This window comes from Danio rerio, chromosome 14 (assembly GCF_049306965.1).
Source record: "Danio rerio strain Tuebingen ecotype United States chromosome 14, GRCz12tu, whole genome shotgun sequence".
NCBI lineage: Eukaryota > Metazoa > Chordata > Actinopteri > Cypriniformes > Danionidae > Danio > Danio rerio.
The window spans coordinates 48,722,501-48,744,199 of record NC_133189.1 but is presented as its reverse complement, the minus strand read 5'-3'; the positions used below and the strand labels follow the sequence as shown (position 1 = coordinate 48,744,199).

The following is a 21,699-nucleotide window of genomic DNA, read 5'->3' as shown; positions in this document are numbered from 1 at the left end:
TGTTTTGTGATGTGATGCAAGCAGAACCGCAAATAAAACCACACACAGCATCTCCACTATCCTGCTCCTCAGAGGCTGATCCTACCTCCTAACACATGCATGGAGGAAGCACAGCAGATAATGCACTCTAATTGTGTGAAGTGAAATGGCTCAAATGCATTGGAGGAGTGAGAGACAACCTGAAAGAGATGGTTAATCGATGCTGACAGATGGAGTGAATGAGAGAGAGAGAGATAGAGAGAGGGGGGGTGGGGGGGTGCTAATGTTCTGTGTATGTTTAATAATATAATATAATATAATATAATATAATATAATATAATATAATATAATATAATATAATATAATATAATATAATATAATATAATATAATATAGGCGACGCAGTGGCGGAGTAGGTTGTGCTGTCGCCTTACAGCAAGAAGGTGGCTGGGTCGCTGGTTTGAGCTTCAGCTTAGTTGATGTTTCTGTGTGGAGTTTGCATGTTCATCCTGCGTTCGCGTGGGTTTCCTCCAGGTGCTCCGGTTTCCCCCACAGTCCAAAGACTTGTGGTAAAGGCGAATTGGGTAGGCTAAATTGTCCATAGAGTATGAGTGTGTGTGTGAATGTTTCCCAGAGATGGTTTGCGGCTGGAAAGCATCTGTTGCGTAAAAACGTGCTGGATAAGTTGGTGGTTCATTCCGCTGTGGCGACACCAGATTATTAAAGGGACTAAGCCGACAAGAAAATGAATGAATGAATGAATAATATAATATAATATAATATAATATAATATAATATAATATAATATAATATAATATAATATAATATAGAGTGTTCTTTTGGCCTTTATTCATCAAGCCATGTTGAACATTAATAACATTAATAATAATAATAATAATAATAATAATAATAATAATAATAATAATAATAATAATAATAATAATAATAATAATAATAATAAACTGTTATTTTTAAATTGTTATACACATTATTATTGTTTTTTGATAAATATAAAAAATGCTACTTTGGTAAGTAAATATATACTATAAAAACAATTGTATGTTACTTATGTAACTTGATTTAATAAGTTCATCAGGTTACAACAAATTTTTTTTCGTAGCTGAAAAGATCAACTGTATAATTTCAGTAAGTTTAATTTATATAAGTTGATTTGACTAAAAAGGAAGGAGTTTTTTTACAGCAAAAAACAGCAGGGTTCCATCCAATCCATCAAGTAAATGCAACTAATTTAAGAAGAATAAACACAAAACAATAGAGTTTCTAGAAAAAAAACTCTAGAATTGTTTTGTTTCAGCTATTTTTTTAAATAGTTTGAACAAGCAGCAAAAATCTACATTTTAGTTTAGCAGTTTACAGTAGAAGCATGTGCTTTACAACATTATCTAAACTTAAATCAATATTTAAAACATTTTTATATTATAATACATCAATATCTACAAACCCGGATCAAATGTTAAGTAATTTCACCACTTTGTTTTGTATGGTTGACAATTTTGCTGTGTCTGCTGATATTTTGCTGCTCTGTGTAATATGAAAAAAAAAAAAAAAGTTTTCTTGCACAGCAGGAGTGACCCACAAAAGATGATTTACATTCAGTACCTTACACTCATCTACTGACATCATCTTTTCAGACATGAATTTTCATATGCACCTCTGTGTCACCATAATTAGTACACGGCTGCTCTAATAGCAGTACGAGAGAGAAAGAGAAAGAGAGAGAGAGAGAGAGAAATAAACATCTCCTGGTTCACTTTAAATCTCTTCGCTGAAAAACGCTGACACTAGATTCACACTCTTCAATTATTCACGGGTTAAAGGTTAAAAAAGCAAAAGTGTTGATCTTAATAGCTCAAAGGCCAGATATCCTAACAGCCTGTCTCAATACAAACCCTCTTTCCGCATTCAAACAAAAAAATAATTTATACTGTCAGGGTTTGCTATAGACAACATTAGCAATGAAAATGTGGATGCTGTGATTTTTGGAGCTGACCCCTGTAGAAAATGCATTAGAAATCCTTGCTGACATATGATATATGGGGAAATGGTACTAGTAATGTTTTGTTTACTGGTATGTTTGCTATTCAATGCAACATTTAACTCATTCCTATGCAGTTGGTAACACTATTAACTCCACATTGAGTTTTCTACTGTCGACTAATTTAAAATGACAGCACCAAACCCTGATTAAAATATGACCTACAGTTTTAACTGCGTATTTTACAGGCATTGTGTATTTTAGAGGCGTAAATATGCTGTTTTGTAAATTTTTTTTTTTTAAAACTGCTTCCTAGAGCGAGTTCTTGAAGTGTTGCCATGTCCAATTATTATACGCATATTTGGACTCGTCTGGACTTGGCTCCCAACTTAATCATGTTAGATGTGGATAGTGGAATTTCAGCATTATATTTAATATAAGGCATATGGTTTTGTATTTATTATGAGGCATTTATTTTAATTTATTATGAGCTTTTATTTATCGCAAGATCTGGCAACTCAACAATGTCAAGTGTAGTACCTCTCAACCAGTAATTTATTGCTCCATGCTGATGGCTATTTTTGAGTGCATACAGAAGAGAGACTCTCTAATGTGTGTTTAAACACATCATTAACGACTAGTTGTTCAGTTTGGTTCTCTACTTTTTTAATGAGGTGTTACTACATGCATTTTGTCACTTGCACAGGAGCTAATGTGGTTGTTGATTGTGGATGTCAGTAAAAGGTGAACTGACAGCTGAATTTAGCTGCATTGAGTAACAGAAAAAAACAAACAAAAAACAAATGTACCCCCACCCACCTACCCCCGTTTAATTTTCCCCCCAATTTCTGTACATACATATATATATATAATTATATAAATTATAAATATAATTTTTATTTATTTATATATTTTTTATTTATATTTTTTTCCATGTGACTAAATATAATTCGCAAGCAGATTTCTGTTGAGGACTGGAATATGTACACTCTTGTGTACACTAAATTCCAAAAAAAAAAAAAAAAAAAAGAAAACTGTTCCACAATGCTTTCAGACATAGATTCGAAGTCGAAGAGACTGTGACAGGAAAACCCCCAAAAGTGAGTGAAATCATCCAGAGACCACCTGCATGTTCCTCACGCACTTCACATCTCCAGCCCCTCCAGTCGAGTGTGTGGAAATCATGACACATTCTTTCACAGACCGCTGGTTTGCCCAGGGACGAAACGTGTTTACACATATCTGTGCATCTAGCTGATTATTTTCTGGAGAACGGTGTCCCCCACATCAGTTTCCTGCTCCCAAAAAGACAAAGTCACTGAAGTGAGAGTAAATCATCATCCTGGAGCTGTAGGCTTATCATCGGTGTCACTACTGAATGCTTTCTGATAGTCTGTCTCAGTTTGGTCTACTACTAGGAATCTGACAAATAAATATATACAACAAAATGTTTTTTTTTTTTTTTTTTTTTTGGGAAATGTAGTATGATGTATATATAAGTGTTAAATGATTAATGACTGACTCCTGTATGCTAATTAGACACATGGTTTATAGTTGCTTGCATTAAAAAAATGAAAATAAAAATAATAATAATAATACAAACTGGAAAAGGCAATAGAAACTAGTGGAAAACAATGTTTATTTGATAGATTGATGGATAAATGAATATAAAAAAGTAAGAATGATAAAAATGAATAAATTAATTATAAATAAATAAATAAATAAAACTTATAAAGTAAATAATAATAATAATAATAATAATTATTATTATTATTATTATTATTATTATTAAAAAACAATAAATACATAAATAACAACAACAACAAGAAAAAACAACAACAATAATACTACTACTATTATTTTTAATAATAATAATAATAATAATAATAATAATAATAATAATAATAATAATAATAATAAATAAATAAATAAATAAATAAATAAATAAATAAATAAATAAATGTAAAAAAAATAAATAAATAATTCAATTATTACATAAATGTATCCATCCAACAATACATACATACATACATACATACATACATACATACATACATACATACATACATACATACATACATACATACATACATACATACATACATACATACATACATACATACATCAAGCAAGGAAGCAAACAAATAAATGTGTGGGGTTTCACTATCCCATGCTGTACTAGATGTATTATATACAGTACCTCTCTGTTTACAACTGCTGTAACATAAGATTGGCAATTTAAGTAACGCAATGCCTTCACAGTAAGTTAAATGAGTTATGAAGCTTTTTACTTGCTCACAATCATTTAAGTGCTTTTAGAGGTGATATGCTATGCACAATTAAAGCAGTAGAATTGTTCGGGGATAACACAAGACTGCCTATTCACCTTATTCTTTGCGTATAAGCGGGCGGAGCCATTTGAATCTTTTTGGCCCGAGAATTCCAGTCTCATTCACTTCCATTTATTTTTGGAAAATAAAAACAGCTTGTTATCCTGCTTGATGTTACAAACTGATATTTTCTTATTATATGATTCTGCTTTGTCTGTATAATCTTGCACTTGTTTGTAGAGCAAGTAGTTTTCTGTGGTTTATTATTCCTAGTCATTTCTCCCATAGGCAGCTGAATCGGAAGTTCTGAAAACCATCGCAAAAATGAGCGCATCTATAGAATAAGGTCAATACTTTCAGTTCTTTGTTTTGTTTAATAAGTGAGATCATCAATGGACTATTTCATCAATGCAAAAACAAAAACTGTGAATTTGCATGTAATAAAAATCAGATGTGTTTGTTCATCCTGTCTATATCTTGGTAAAGCATACAGTATTGAAAAGCATCATAATGATGCTTAAAGACTTTTTCCTAAATTAACTGAGAGTTGCGCTCTGTGTGGATTGCAGGGAAAAACATAAAAATGACTCCGTACATATCTAGCTAGACAACCTTCACCTGAGGTGTGTGTCTAAAAAAATCAAGTAATAAAACACTGACCTGTACTGTAAAATGAGAGTCATTCTCTCTTTTAATAGAGAGAATTCCAGTATATCGTCATATGAGGAGAATTAAAACAAAGATTACTGTGGCGTAATGTCAAAGAATTTCACTTGTAAACAAAAAGCACAAAACAGAACTACACACAAAAAAATAAAATAAAGTAAACTCGTCTAAGTAACAATTATTTGCAAGCACTTTGTTACAAGTGTTAATTATGGATATGTACCCCTGTATAAATTTCTGGAGAGCACAAAATATGCCCAGGCTGTTTTTTTTATTTTGTTTTCGCAAATCCACTAGAGGCCACTGTGTATGCTTTTTCAGATCTCAAACTTCTCTATCCATTCGCACCTGCTGTTCTCATGTGAATTCACATGAGGCCGCTTTATATTGACTGACTGACCAACCAACCAATACCCCCACCCACCCCCTTCACTAAACCCAACTGACCAATTGACAGTCTTTTCAAAAGCAATCCAGAAAAAGGAAAACCCTCACTGCAGTCTGAACCCTTAACTCTGACTGCATTCTTAACCCTTTGACTGCCCCTCTACCAAATGGTTGACCGTGTTTTTACTATTTTATATAACGACTGTTAAAGTAATGTAAAGCATGACTTTTTTAAACAATGGTTTACACACACAGCATTGTTGTTTTATAATAAATAAATAAATTAATAATAGAAATAAAAACATAATTATTAACATAGTTAACATAATTCTGTTGCACTACTACACTTGATTTTGGTTTTATTGTAAAAAAAAATAATAAATAAATGGGAATATGAAATATTTTATGGCAAACTTCAAAAAGAAACGATGATTTATTAATAAAAATGTTTTATTTTGATTATGTTTTCAAATAAATTGGTCTTACACTTTCTATTTTCTGATTTTCGTAGTATATGTATTAATCCAGGTACTTTTACTATAAACAGACATATCAACCATTTGGTAGAGGCTGATATTTTAAAAATTATGGGATGTGTTAAAAAAAAGTGTGTTAACCAGAGACATTAGGAGTTAAGTTTCTTGGTGGGGTAAATAAAGGGTTAAGGCTGATTTACACTTCTGTGTTGAGTGATCACACCCATGGCACCTGCCTTGCACATAGTCGTGCATTTATACTTCTGTGTGCTGTTTGTGTTGCTCTTCAATAACACTTCCAAAACGCTAGCTGGCACCGCCCTCACATGTCACTGCGACCAAGCTGACCAATCACAAATCTTGTGCTACCATTGTTGCGATGTGTAGTTAAATCTTTTGTTTTAGAGGTGCGCGTCAGCCACGAGGTTTGCCTTGCCTTTACCCTGTTTGTTGTTTTTTGTTTGTCTGTTTTCTGATCGTCACAGTCAATTCCTCTCTGCATCTCAAGTCTCCCGAAGTATGTGATGAGCTACTGGTCCACTAGCACCAAAGGAAATAGAAGCCATCAGAGGCATCATACCACCCTGTAGAGTTCGTTTTAATGACGCAATGCAGCCATACGAACATATGGCTACATAATTTGTGCTCGCCAGAAATGTATATGGGGGTACATATTCACAATGAGCTAGTGTTGCAATGTGTGTATTTGTGTGTTTATGTTTTCTATTTCCTCTACAAAAATCTATTTAATTTGGATAATAATAATAATGATAATAATAATAATAATAATAATAATAATAATTTTGCAGCCTGTTGGAGTTAGTGTTAGTCTTATAATCACACTAAGTGAGATCACATAAGTGAGAACTCCAAAAGAAAAAAAAATTACTTCACAGCATCTTAAAAATGAGTTTTATGTGGCGCTGATGGCTGATAAGATAAAAATAACACTTGGTGGTACAGATGGCTTTGCTGGGGAGAGTTCCAGCAGATTTGTTGAAAGAGATTTTTCATCATCTACATATACATTGGTAATGCACGATAAACATCCCCATTAAAACAAACTCCATTCCTCCTATTGCTCAGTATGTTTTCAATATGGATGAGTTGTAACTATAAATAGGCAAGCTATGTGCGCAGTATGACAAACAAACAATAATAATCATTAAAAAAATGATTAAATTGTACACAGCATCCAGACTTCACATACAGCTATGTTGACAACAGTGATCTAAGTGGCGGCTAATGAGTTTCTGCAGAACAAATGCTATATATTTATGCTGTCTGCCTGCAGAAATATGCTAATCAAGTAGTGTATGTAAAAATAATAACACAGAACAATAACTCTTCATTACTGATAGAATGATTTACAGACAGACAGACAGACCAACAGACAGACAGATAGATAAATACACTACCTTACAAAAGTGTTGTCGCCTTTCCAAGTTTTAAGAACAACAAATATTAACTGAACTTCTAGTTGATCATTTCGTATCAGAAGTGGCTTATATGAAAGGCAAAGGCCTCTAGTTTATGCATTTATTACTAAAATAAAATATGATCATCCCTTGATTTTTTTAATTATTAAATTAGTAAGGTCAAAACAGTAAAACAGTAAGGTCTGACTTTGCTTAGATAAAAGTCTTGTCACTTAACTGAAATAATGTACAGTATAGAATATAAAGTCATGGTGCAGTGGAAATAGAATAATTATTGTGTATGGCTCCCATGAGCTTGGAGGACTGCATCCATACATCTCTGCATGACTCATATATCTTATTAATAAAGTTTCTTGCTGGACTCTCAGAGTTTATCAAGATGCTTTGCATTCACATCTTCAATGCCTTTTCCTTCATCTTACCCCAGACATGCTAAATAATGTTCATATGTGGTGACTGGGCTTTCCAATACTGGAGCACTTTGACCTTCTTTGCTTTCAAGAACTTTGATTTGGAGGCCGAAGTGTGAGAAGGAGCGCTATCCAGGTAAAGAATTTGCTCTCTCATGTGGTTTGTAATGTAATGATTGTTATGTAATGTAATTGTAATGTAATATTATTGATACTTCAGACTTCAGTTTCCATCCATTCTGCAGATCTCTCGCATGCCCTCATACTGAATGTAACCCCAAATCACCTTCACCAAACTTGATGTATGAAAGAATCTTTGTTCCATGCAGGATCCATTAGGTCTTCTGCAGTATGTGTGATGATTGGGATGCAGCTTAACAGATGATTTATCTGAAAAATCTACCTTCTGCCACTTATAGGAATGATCAAGTAGAAGTCATGTTATTATCTGTTGCTCTTACAACTGGGATTGACGACAAGACTGTTGTAAGGTAGTATGGATGGATAGGTAGATGATAGATAGATAGATAGATAGATAGATAGATAGATAGATAGATAGATAGATAGATAGATAGATAGATAGATAGATAGATAGATAGATAGATAGATAGATAGATAGATAGATAGATAGATAGATAGATAGATAGATAGATAGATAGATAGATAGATAGATAGATAGATAGATAGATAGATAGATAGATAGATAGATAGATAGATAGATAGATAGATAGATAGATAGATATCTTACCTGTACAAAGTGTTTACCCCATTTTTAACCAAAGTTTAAAGACAATATATGTTTTGATACATGATGTTTTCCTCAATAGTTTATCTCCGAAAAATAGCTGCAAAATCATTTGATATCTTTTCCTGACATCAGCCACAAAAGTTTGTAAACACTGTTTTTTTTTTTTTTTTTTTTTTTTTTTTTCAAATCGAGAGATGTCTACAAATCCTGGACTATACCGGAATCTTCTCACCGTGAAAAATGGTATGAAGAGTTGAGCAGACAGACGGTAGAATAAAATAATAAATAAGTGCCAGGACCTTTTGTCACTTCATGCCAAAGAGACATATTATCTGCCCGGGTTTGTGTGGATCTGTGAAAAAGCTAAGAGGCTTTTCTCCAGCTCTCCCACCCTGTCAGCACAAAGTAAAAGACGCTTGGAGAGAATTACAGCAAACTCTGGGGGAATATACTGTTTTTTTTTTTCACCATGACATGTCACTGACCTCATGGCATCTGGTCCTTCCGCTTTAAGAAGTCAGGGCATTGTGGGTAACCTAAAGGGCCAGAGTTTGTAGTGTTTTGTAGAGAACATATTATAATAAGTAAATCCATGTATTCCCCCGTGCAACTGATGCTGGTACAAGGAGCGAAAAATAAAACCTTATTTGATTAGGGAGGCTGAACTACCTGATTAGTGTCTCATTGTAAGAGGGATTATCTCAGCATGAATTTATTATCTGTGATGAAATTTACAATAATAACAGTCAATTTGAGAACAAACCAGCATATGGGATTAAGAGCTTTTAACACAAACACAGTAACACTTGAGTGTTAGTAATGGTTGACGTCCCTTGGTTAATAAAAGGATTAAAAAAAATGTTTAACACAGTGTTTCAGCTCTGAATACAATTAATAGAGCAGACCAAAATACAGGTGTTTCAGATAACATTCAGGTATTAATGTATGAGATGAAATGTCTGAACCAATTATTTATGAGATGGCAAAACTGCATGGGGAAATGCATTATACTAAAAGCAAGCAGTAGCCAATTTAATCTAATGTAATGTATTTTTTTATTTATTTATTTATTTTTTGCATTTAAGGATTGAATATCAAAGCAGAGATTCCCTGATCAAATTACAGGGAAAAAAGAATATATTATTTTACACATCCACAATATAGTTCTGGAAAGGCTTGTCTCAAGATGTTGGGGTTATTCAGTAAATGATCTTTTAAAGATCAGAGAGGAAGTAACATTCATAATTCACACAGGTGTCAAGCTGGATATTTGTTCCACTACAAATTTATTCATCACACAGGATTCCTTATTTTTTAATGCAAGTGCAACGTAACAGTTGTTTAATGCATTTGCAACTGAACCATTATTTTCTTAATGCACATAACACTAAATGATCTTTTTCAGCAACACATGCTCATTGGAAATACATGTCTCAACCTACATTTCTGTTAAACTGCAAATAATGTACATCAACATATACTTTAAACTGCATTTTCCAGAAAAAAAAATAATGCTAAAGCGCAGCATTATACCAACACTAATGATATTTACTGAGACACATTATTGATGAACAAAGAATTATTTTTGTGCATGTTTTTGCACAACATCAAATAAATATGACAAAACATCTTAAAAGGTGTCTAAACATTTGCCTCACCTATCTATCCCCATGCGGACAACTTATTTTGTGTGTTCAATTTTTTGTTTGTACAGCGATCGGGCTTTAGTGTGGTGAATCATGGTTCCACAAAATAGAAAAAAGCTATGTAAAATCAAGGCAGGTAGAGGCCCTCTGGATACATTCTTATGGGGTCGCAGTCGAAAGGAGAGGGTGCTCGCTGCAGAGTCATTTGAGCAGAGCTGAACTCCAGCGAGGGGGAGCATGAACTCTTGCTCTGCCTCCTTTAAGCTGTTTTAATGCGTACACCAACCCCACCCCTAACCCTACCCCCAGTGACATCACTCGTAGAAGAAGTGCAAAAAAGGTGGAGCTTAAGCTCCCCCTCGCTGGAGCTCAGCTCGCCCAAATGGCTCTGCAGCGAGCACCACTTGGTCGAAAGGGCTTGCTGAGAATGGGGGGCCCCAAATAATAACTAATAAATACAACAATTTGGGGCCCCCAAAATGACGTGGGCCTTTAGAATTCTCCACACTTTGTCCTAGCATCCCTGGGTTGCAGTGCACTTTTGTATTACCATTATGGGGTGTCGCAGATGAATGTGAAGCGTGGGGGAAGGGGAGAAGGTTGGTTGCGGATGAAATTGAAGAAGAGAGGGGGTTGTCTTGCTGAGATTGGTGGGCCACAAATAGTGGCATGGGCCCTTAGTAGTGTCCTAACTTTCCACCATCTAGCCGCATATATGGCTTGAAGTAAGTTTGGTATTCCAAACAACAACTAATAAAAACAACAAATTGCGGCCATATGGGCCCTTAGAATCCTCCTAACTTTGTCCTAGCACCCCTGGGTTGCAGTGCATTTTTCTATTACTCTTATGAGGAGTTGCGGATGAATGTGTAGTGTGGGAGAGGGGGGGGTGTTGGGGGGGGGGGGTTGGTTGGTTGTGGATGAAAGTGAAGAGGGGGTATGACTTGCTGAAATTGGTGGGCCACAAATAGTAACTCTGGAGGCCCCAAAACGGCGTGGGTCCTTAGAATCGTTCTAACTTTCCACCCCCTAGCGACGCCCTTGGGTTGCATTAAACTTTTCTCTTATGATTACTTTTGAAAATACTATTGGTTGTGTTTAGAGAGGGGTTTAGGTCAGTGTTTTGCTAGCTGATCTCTATGAAAGGCTCTGCCCTCTCATAGACATGTAAGAAAATGTTTCTCAAACATAAAATGTAGAAATGTATTTCATTCCTTCATTCATTCATTTTCTTGTCGGCTTAGTCCCTTTATTAATCCGGGGTTGCCACAGCGGAATGAACCACCAACTTATCCAGCAAATTTTTATGCAGCGGATACCCTTCCAGCCACAACCAATCTCTGGGAAACATCTACAGACACATTCACACACATACTCATACACTACGGAAATTGTAGCCCTCCTAATTAAACTGTACCGCACGTCTTTGGACTGTGTGGGAAACCGGAGCACACCCACGCGAACGTGGACCTTCTTGCTGTGAGGCGACAGCACTACCTACTGCGCCACTGCTTCGCCATAATTTTAGTTTTTAAAAAAATAAATAAAAATTGAAAGCGTCCTCTAGTGGATTTGTCATCAAAACTTGCAACAGAACACACCCAGAGCAACATATTTTACATTTTGCAAAAATCCTGGCTGAAGCACGTATTTTCAATGAGCCTGGGTTGTTTTTTTTATCATAAAGATTGATTTGTGGAACGGAAAGTTTGCATGGATGTCCAGGGTTCTTCACGGAACTATCAATGTCAGTAAATATTTATGTGCATGTACAGTACAGCATTTCTTTTTTTTGTGTGTTTGTGGAATACTAAGAAATCCAAGGGAAACATAAATAATTCTTGGCTACAGTTGAAGCCTTGTTCACAAGCACCGCTGATATTCCAGCATCCTCCCGGCATTTCCTCTATTTCCCCTTATCTGTCAAAGCACAATGGCTTGGATTAGTTTCAGGGCTGGCTTTCTCCAATGTCTATCAGCCATCAGCTTCAGGTTTTTCCTATCAATCGCACGAGGCCGACATGTCAGAACATGATGTAACCTGCTCGCTGAAGCCAAACGCAGCTCAGGTGGCAGGCAGGAGATGTTTCTGGCGAGGATGGGCATTGGAAATATTAAGTGTCAGTATGAAATGATAACATAAATTCTGCGGATAATCACCGCCTCGCTGTAATGCATTACAAACATGCGCGTTCTTGTCTCATTGTGTCATTTTATGACCCTTTGTGTTTGTGAACATCAGAAAGCCCAAGGCCGATGACAACAGAGAATGTGATTTGGAGTTGCTGCGAATGTGCATTTGCTTTATTGCGCTTAAATAAATAACCTTTGGCCCAATGGCATAATTCATCTTCATTTTCTGACGTAAATAAGGAGCGAGATGGTGGCGAGAGGGAAATTCATTTGTGTTTTGCCTTTGAGCAAGCGTCTGCACATTTTTCATCTGATCTCTTATTGAAGTCTAATTTTGTGTGAGTGTGTATGTGTGTCCATGAAGACGCATCTGCTTGTCTTTTTCACAAAGACTCAGAGACAAAGTGTCACATGAGCAAACAACACACTGTTTTAAAATTGACGTGTAGTAAAACAACAACAAAAAATACAAGAATGTTTGAAGAAATTCTTACTCTTGTCAGGAAGTCCAATATAGTTTGAGTGTTCAGGTAACTCAGGGAATAAATGACATTTCTAAACAGGCCCGCATGCTCTTTTTGTCAGCTTGTCAGAGACTTCATAACACTGCAGAAGCGAGTTTCAGATCTCTGTAATATAAAACCCTGTCGCATTGCACACTGCAAAAGAAATATGCAATACCCAATTATATAACCTACTGTCCTATCTCAGATCACAGCAAAGCATGGGTGAATTAATCTGAGTCCGAGAAAGTGAGGATGATAAGAGGCAAATTGATTTCAATGACTATTAAAGTTGTATTTTTAATGATGCAGGGTATTTAAAACAAAATAAAAGATCATTTAAAGCATACTGAATATTGATAAGTAGTCATTACATAACAAAATGAAGCCCCACTATACTATTTGTCTTCCTCTATTCACTAGTCTTTAGAATGGAAAACATCTTGAGGACTGTATACAAATAAAAACAGTTTTTCCAAAATTCGAAAAATGCTAAACTTATATATATATATATATATATATATATATATATATATATATATATATATATATATATATATATATATATATATATATATGCTCAGCATATATAAGTAAATCCCTCACAAATTTGTCTTTTAAATTTATATTTTCAATAGGACACTATAAATTATTATATTTGTGCATAGATTTGTCAGTGCTGAAGCCAAATCTGGAGCTTATCTAAAAAAAAATAATAACTTAAGATAATGGTTCAAAAACTAGTACAGCCCAATTTATATGTTATAGAAAAATATTAAACATAAAATAAAAAAAATAAAAAAATCAAGAGAAACAAAAAACTTGAAAACTTCAGTTGAAAATTTGTGGGTTGTAATTTTATTTATTTATTTATGTATTTTGTGCAATATTTTGCTTGAATTTAATTGTATTATATTTCAATTTCTTAATTTGTTTGGTAACTAAATATTAATTTAATAAATATATCTGTTTAATAAATGTGATTTGTTTACATAAACCAATGTACATTGCCTATATTCAATGAGAAATGGATAGAAATATTCTAAATTTATTCTGTCAGAATTTCCTCAAAATACCTCTGTGGAGAGGGAGCGTGGCCGAGAGCCGTGGGAACAGAGTGAGGCCACCGCGTAAGTGGATACACGTGCGGTGCGCACCTGCCTCGGATCCCACGGAAGGAGCTCTGGACCATAAAAGGAGGACCGATGGCAGAGGAAGCCGAGAGAGGACCGGGCCCGGACATATTTTACTTTTGCTTTCAGTTTGTTTTGTTTTGTTTGTTCACTGTTATTAATAAATATTTTAAAACTGCGTCTTTTCTTCGCCTCCTTCTTCCCAGCGGCCAAAGGGGCTGTGAACTTTATTACAACCTCCAACTTTCGTTATATTTAGTAATTAGATGGCAAATAGATGAAATTATATAATATGTATACATTTTCCAGATCACCTGATTTATATCATAGCATTACCTTGTTAAACAATGATAACCCAAATATTGACAGAACGCTTGCATTTCTTACTCGCAAACTTAATTAGCGCGCATTGAAAAAAAAGCAACATTTACCCCATTTATCCAATCCACCTTTTGTCCAATTTTTAGTCGGAAATTCAGGAAGAAAATGTAAAGCACTGTAGCCTTTAAGTTCTCGTAAACCTTTGATCAAACTCTTATTTTCATTCAAAAACACCATTTTTATTTAAGCCTTACACAACTAAAAATAAATACATCATAATTACATCAACATTACGTCATTGCCAAGGAAAGCAAATAAGGATAGATCTAATACACAGATTGAGCTGGTATACCTGTACGAAATTTAGTCATTCTTATTCCTGTAGTACGATAAGCAGTCTTGTATGAGATATTATTGCTTTTTTAGGAGACACGTGTGTGTGTGTGTGTGTGTGTGTGTGTGTGTGTGTGTATGTGTTTGTGTACACATACATATACACACAGTATATGGTTAATTTTATTAGCTGTAAATGCTGACAAACAAATTATTTTTCCACTCCATCCAGTACATGTCCTTTTAAATGTCCTTTTTTTGTCTTTGTGTGTACAGCTGCAGCTACAGATTTTTTATTTATTATCATATTTTTTTAAAGCAAAGACAGTTCAGCATATGTATTCCACCTCTAGTCCCCATAGGGCATATCAGCCTTAGCTTCCACAGACATAATGGGGTAACTTACCACATAAAACCAGAACAGTTTGTCATGGTCAGGCTAGGGGCAAGAGAAGAGGTGATGTCCATGGCCTGCAAGGAAAACAGACAAAAAAGAAATAAAGAGAGGGAAACATTGAAAAATAAATCTAGATTCCAACTACAATCCATACATTAGATTGTTAACAATCCAATCCTTCACTTTTGCTTCATGTCTTTGCATCCAGAAAGATCATTATCTGGATTTTAGGTTGACACATTTTTTAACACTCATTTTTTCCGCTGTTGTTGCCAGAGTAAGTGAGACACAAGCTGTACATGTACCGCTCTCTTCTAAAAATGGGGAGGGGAGCTACAGCTCATTTGCATTTAAAGATGCCCTATAATGAAAATCTGGGTATACCAAGGCATAGTGGAAAAATGAAAGATCAGTATATGGAAATCAAATCAAATCATATCACTTTTATTGTCACATCATCAGCATGTGTGCTATAACGAGTGAAGCTTAGGTGCTGGCTCCAGACAGTACAAAATACAGATGCAAATACAACAACAGTGCAAATACAGACAGTGCAAATACAGACAGTGCAAATAAAATGACAGTGCAAATACAAGGACAGTGCAAAATACAGACCGTACAAAATACAGATAATGCAAAATGGGCATAACGTAAGCCTCAGACACCACTGTTTCCTCATTCTCATGTAAATTCCACGAGTGAAAAATCCCAGAGGACAACATGACAAGACTCATGGGCCTCTGCATTTGCATGTATACCTAATTTGGGTCTTTCAGACTTGACGACCAGTCATGTCATCAAGCTCTGAGATTATAAAAAGTCCTTGAGATCATTAATATGCACACCTCAGGCTGCGTTTGATAAGCAACAACGTTTTCTAGCGAGACAACAATGATAAATTCCCTCCCTTAGTTATTTTCAATATTTCACTTACTATGTATGTGGGACTTTTATTTTGATAATGTGAGCGCAAAATTGTATACTGTAAGTTACTGGGCATTGGCAGTATCAGACATGTTCCAAACTCGCCTCAGGACACAAATTGCAAGATTTACAGATTATACATTCGTTAATCTCCACTCTAAAGTTAAGGTTTATCGTGTTTATTGTAAAATTTGAGGCGCATATTTCAACAAACACATGTAGACTGCTGAATCGTGTCAAATCACTCAGCTCAACTGTCATATGTTCATCCAGAGGTTGATATCAATTCCTGACTGTCTTTTCCTTGACTATAGCTTAAAAATACAATGAGATACATCTCTATCACTCTCTTTTGTCAAGTTTAATTTATAAAATTGATTTAGAAATAGCTATGGACAACTCTCATAGATCTCTCTTTTAAATTAATATTTGTGCATATACATTTGATTATTCAGTACCAAAGCAAAATTTGGAACTAATCTAACAAAAAAATAAATAAATAAACTGAAGATCAGTCCAAAAATAAGTACACCCAAGTAATATGTTGGGGGGGAATGTTAAATAAATTTTTTATAAACAGGGAAAACAAATCAATAGAAAAAAAAAAAAAATAATTATATATATATATATATATATATATATATATATATATATATATATATATATATATATATATATATATATATATATATATGTAGTTGAAATGTTGTATTTGTTTGTATTTGTTTTATTTGCAATAACTTGTTTGAATTTAAATGTATATATCATTCTATTCTAAAAGCTTGGTGTACATTTATTTACGCTTAAGTGAACATAAAGTTCAGTTAAGTGAATTAAAATGGCACCAAAATATGACAGAAAAATGTTAATATTACCTTTATTAAGCAGGAACTTAAGACTAAGCCTGAAATTTAACCTGCCACTGACCAGACTATTTTGCCGGCATAAATTGCCTGAGTAACTAAATTTAAACTATCGTAAATTTGATTCATGAGCTCATTGATATTCACGACATTAGCCATATATGGTCAACCATGGACCTTTTAATTCTATGAGTATTTTATTGAGTAATAAATGAGCCTGTAAAAACCATTTCTGGAGATTTTTTGACCTTACCAAAGCCTTGAACCTACTATGATATCAGAGAACAATTTAACTTATTAAACCAATGCTGTATATGGCACCTTTAAAAGAGGCAAAGTCATTGTCAGCATGAAATACATGATCTGTAAGGTACTTTTGAGATGAAACTTCACCTTCTGGAGAAACCTTAGACTTTTGATGTCTTGCAAAAAAAAACAAAAAAAAAAAAAAACATAATAGGACCTGAAGAGATGAAGAGTTCAAAAAGAATGAAATAAAATGATTTCATACTACATTAAGTAGAGTAAAAGGTCCGCTTGTTGTGCCTCTTCTTTATCCCCATATTCAAACCAAAATGCTTTTCACACAAGCTGCAAACAACACATCTTAGAACAAGAAAGAAAAGCTCCATGTGTTAGTACTTGAAATCAATAAAACTAAACAAAGAAATTCAATCTCACCCGCTGCACAAAGATAAGCTCTGAGATATGTTAAATAAAACAGTAAAGCTTTTTTGTAAGGAACTAGTCAAATCTATAACAATGCCATATATATAATGACAGCATTTATATTTTATCAATGTACTACTCAATAATCCCCTGAAATGAACTGAAAGTACTGAAGTAGCACACTGTTGCTATAGTTACATTCTCAAGTGAACGATTTTCTGTTCGTGAGCGTCTATTTAACATCGTATTGAAGACATCGGACAATACACCAGCAGAGACGAGACCACCACGTGAAGCCTCCATTCAGAAGCATTTATCTGTTTGCATATTCATAATATCAACAGCAGGTCATGAACTTTCAGTGAAGGTTACAGTATTGGCAAAGCCTGCGTAATAAAGCCTTAAATCTTACAGTTTCCTGTCAGCCAACCACTATTCTTTTAAAATAACTGGAAACATTATCTCACCGCCAATAATGTCCCAGTTTTACAGTATATCGTCAACACACGTTCCTCCAGCATATATCTCAAATGAAATCACTCTCTTTCTTTATAGCTAAACCATTTTAAAGAGCCCATATTATGGGTTTTTGAAAATTCCCCTCCATGTAGTGTGTAACACAGCTCTAAGTGAAGTAAAGTATCCAGCTAAGGCTTAAATCTGTAAGAATACAGTGTTTAAAACTGTTGATTCATCTATAAAAGAGTCGACTCATAGTGCTTCAAACGAGTCGCCTTGATACTGATTCATTAGGTGTTTCGCCATGACGTACGAACGAAACCAAGTTATTCACGTGCACGCGCAAACCCGGGAGATTTCAAACCTGAGGCCCCGCCCTCTGACGCAGAAACCCAGACACACACACACACACACCCACAAACACACGCACACACACGCACACACACACACACAAACATGCCGGTCGATTGAAGTCACACTGCAGATGGATATATTGAGTCTCTACCCAAAGATGAAACCTCAGCATTATAGCCAAGCAGTTGGAAACTACTGGAAACTTCTGGAAACTACATGCTACAAAGAATACTCCATCAGCGTTTGTTAAAGGAAGGATCAGAAAAGAGTAACTTACTGCTGGACGTCAGGATGGATTTTTCTTCCTCCATTTCTCAAGTGTAAGTACGTGCGATTAAAGTTGCCTCGTTTACTCTAGCTTGCAAATGTATTTAGTTGTGATTTGTTACTTGTAACCGCGTGTACTGTATCAGGTTAACTGGCTATATTCTCTTATCGCGTGCAAAGTCACGTTAAAAACGCGACGCGTGCTGCTTTGTTAACGGAGCTCCGTGGATGAGGAGAAGTGTGTGTATGTGTGTGCGTGTGCGCGCGCTGTCGTCCGGAGGTGTGTGTGTTTGTGTGTGTGTGTGTGTGTGTGTGTGCGCGCATTGTCGTCCGGAGCAGGGTTAAGTGCGTTTGTGTGTGTGCAATATGTGTGTGTGTGTCTGTGAAAAGAGCAGAGTGAGAAGCTAGGAGATCTCCTCAACTGTTTTTGGAGTTTTTGCTCAATAAAATAGTTAGTCGTCTGAATTTTCAAGTCCATAGTCTGTATTTACATTGACCCACTGGCAGCTAAAATCCATGCCTACACTATCGAGCGTGTATGAACTGTGATTACTTTTATATTGCTGATTAGCTGTTTGGCTTTTCACTCTCTGACTGAAGGCAGTCGACCAATCGCGACAGACTGTCATTGGTCCAATCAGCGCAGATTAGCTTCGCGCTAAGGAGGGTTTGGGAACAAATAAATCACTGGACGATTCATACGGGAGTCGCTGGTATAATTAGGTAAAAATAAATGCAGATTATAAGACCATGAAAGTGTTTTTTTGACCTTGCATGCATATTAAACTGTTGTTGGAGACCCTTACAACCAAGATATGACCCTATTTCATGTATAATATGGGCTCTTTAAATGATAACAGATGACAGGCTTGTTCTTTTTATGCATTTCCTATAGACATAAGCATTTCTCCTTGATCTTATTGTTATGTATGAAGTATTTGATCATCAGTAGTTCAATTATTAAACTAGATATTAAAGTTTGAGGGCAAACTTTATGGTAGCTTGGAAAGGCCTGTAAGAAGTAATTTATTTATTTTGAAAAAGTATCAAATTGGCTAAAAAAATGTTTAAGATCCCTGCAGCCCCTCCCATGTTGTTAGCATGATTCTGGCATGAATTAACATGTTACTAGCATGATTCTAGCATTAATTAGCATATAACTTGCATGATTCTAGCTTGAATTAGCATGATATTAGCATGATTCTAGCGTGAATCAGCATATAACTAGCATGATTCTAACATGAATTAGCATATAACTAGCATGATTCTAGCATAAATTAGCATGTTCCTAGCATGATTTTAACATGAATTTGCATATTAGCATGAACTAGCATGTTACAAGCATGGTTCTATCATGAATTAATATGGCATTAGCATGATTCTTGCATGGATTAGCATGTTACTAGCATGATTCTAGCATGTATTAGCATGTTGTTAACATGATTCTAACATGATTTAGCATTATAATAGTTTGATTATAGCATGAATTAGCATGATATTAGTATGATTCTAGCATGAACTAGCAAGTAAATAGCATGATTTTAGCATGTATTAGCATGTTTCTAGCATGAATTAGCTTATTACTAGAAATATTATATCATGACTAAGCATGATATTAGCATGATTCTAGCATGGATTAGCAAGATGTTAGCATAATTCTAGCATGAATTAGCAAGATATTAACATAATTCTAGCACGAATTAGCATGATTCTAGCATGAATTAGCATTTTGTTAGCATGTTTCTAGCATAAATCAGCTTGCTTCTAGCATAAATTAGCATGTTGTTAGCGTGGATTAGCATGTGCTAGCATGACTAGCATGTCATTAGCATGCTTCTAGCAAGATTAGCATGTTCAAAAGCATGTTAAAACTACTAGCATGTGTTAAAACAGCTAGTCATAGTCTATGGAAAAGTTGCTAGGACGCTGAAATTGGTTGCTAGGGAGTGGCTAGTAAGTCTAAAGGTCATCAGTGATTGGCTGCTGGCTAGAATGAGTGGATTGAAGCCAAACTCCTGTCTGATGCAGTGTTATGAGCTCAAAAATGTTGACTCAATGTTAAGTCTATGGACAGTTGCTAATGTGCCATAAGTGGTCGCTAGGTCTCACGTTCCATCCACAAATACATGAAATACAATTACTTGGTATTTTTGACTAGTGACCTTATTTCAGCTTCATTCAAGTCGGTCACAATCACTGACTGCTGTTTATGTAATTTTACGCATAATGAGAAGCAGACACACATGGGAACGGTGGACAGGGAGAAGCAGCTCATTTGCATTTAAAGCCACAGGCTACAAAAATAGCTGCACTGTACTCAGACACCCAAATGGGCATATTCTGGAGGTAAATGAAAGTACATAACATTAAGCAAATTACTTTGCAAGATAGTATTGAGCTTAAAGTGTAATTTAAAAGCTCTTTTATTATGTTAGGCAAGTTATTGTAAAACAGTGGTTTGTTTTTAGACAATAAAATATATATTTCATAAGGAGGCGAATAATATTGACCTTAAAATTGTTCCAATTTTATTCTAAACTGCTTTTACTCCAGCCGAACAAAAATAAATAAGACTTTCCCCAGAAGAAGAAGAAATAATATAGGAAATAATGTGAAAATTTCCTTGGTCTGTTAAACATCTCTTGGGAAATATAACTTTCACACAAGGGCTGTAATAATTTTGACTTTAACTGTATATAAGTGATCATTTACACTTTAACTCCCATAATTCAGACAGAACATCAGGGGGCCCATAGGAAAAAGTTGAATAGATGTGAAACGAACCAATGAAGTAAACTGTGGCTGAGGAAACTATTTGCTCAATAAAAAAGCTTACATTGTGATGGCAGTCCTACATAAACATACTGAGTGACATTTTGCATATCATTGAGGAGGAATCCATTCAAAACCGAGAAGAGATCTTATCTTTGAAATGTTCAAAGTGTGAGGCTGGCAGTGAGCGACTGAAGTAAAGGAGAGATTCGGGTATTAGAACACATGGAATTGGTGAGTAGTTCCTCTGTGTGTTAAAAGGACGAGGGCATAGAAAGTTGAAGGACAATGTAAGAGAGGGAAAGACAGATGTTTTAGAGAGAGGCGATGAGTGATGAGTCTATGGTTACGCAATCATTTTGGTACTGCGGCACTACAGATATGAAACAAGAAAAGAGGACTTTATACTGTAAAAAGAACTTTGAAACATAATTCTTAATGTGAATATTTAGCTATCATGTGTATAATACGAAAGTAGGCGGAGACGTCTGACTT

The 21,699-nt window shown here is 35.0% G+C and overlaps 1 protein-coding gene across 5 annotated transcripts in view; it reads right to left on the bottom strand.

Moving 5' to 3' along the window:
* si:ch211-170a17.1 overlaps positions 1 to 21,699 on the bottom strand; it is an 829,907-nt gene that overhangs the window by 456,487 nt on the left and 351,721 nt on the right. For all 5 annotated transcript variants that reach the window (XR_012389966.1, XR_012389967.1, XM_073922203.1 and 2 more), the window contains exon 2: positions 14,906 to 14,970. The gene's annotated coding sequence lies outside the window, so the exon portion shown is untranslated. The remainder of the gene's footprint in view (positions 1 to 14,905; positions 14,971 to 21,699) is intronic.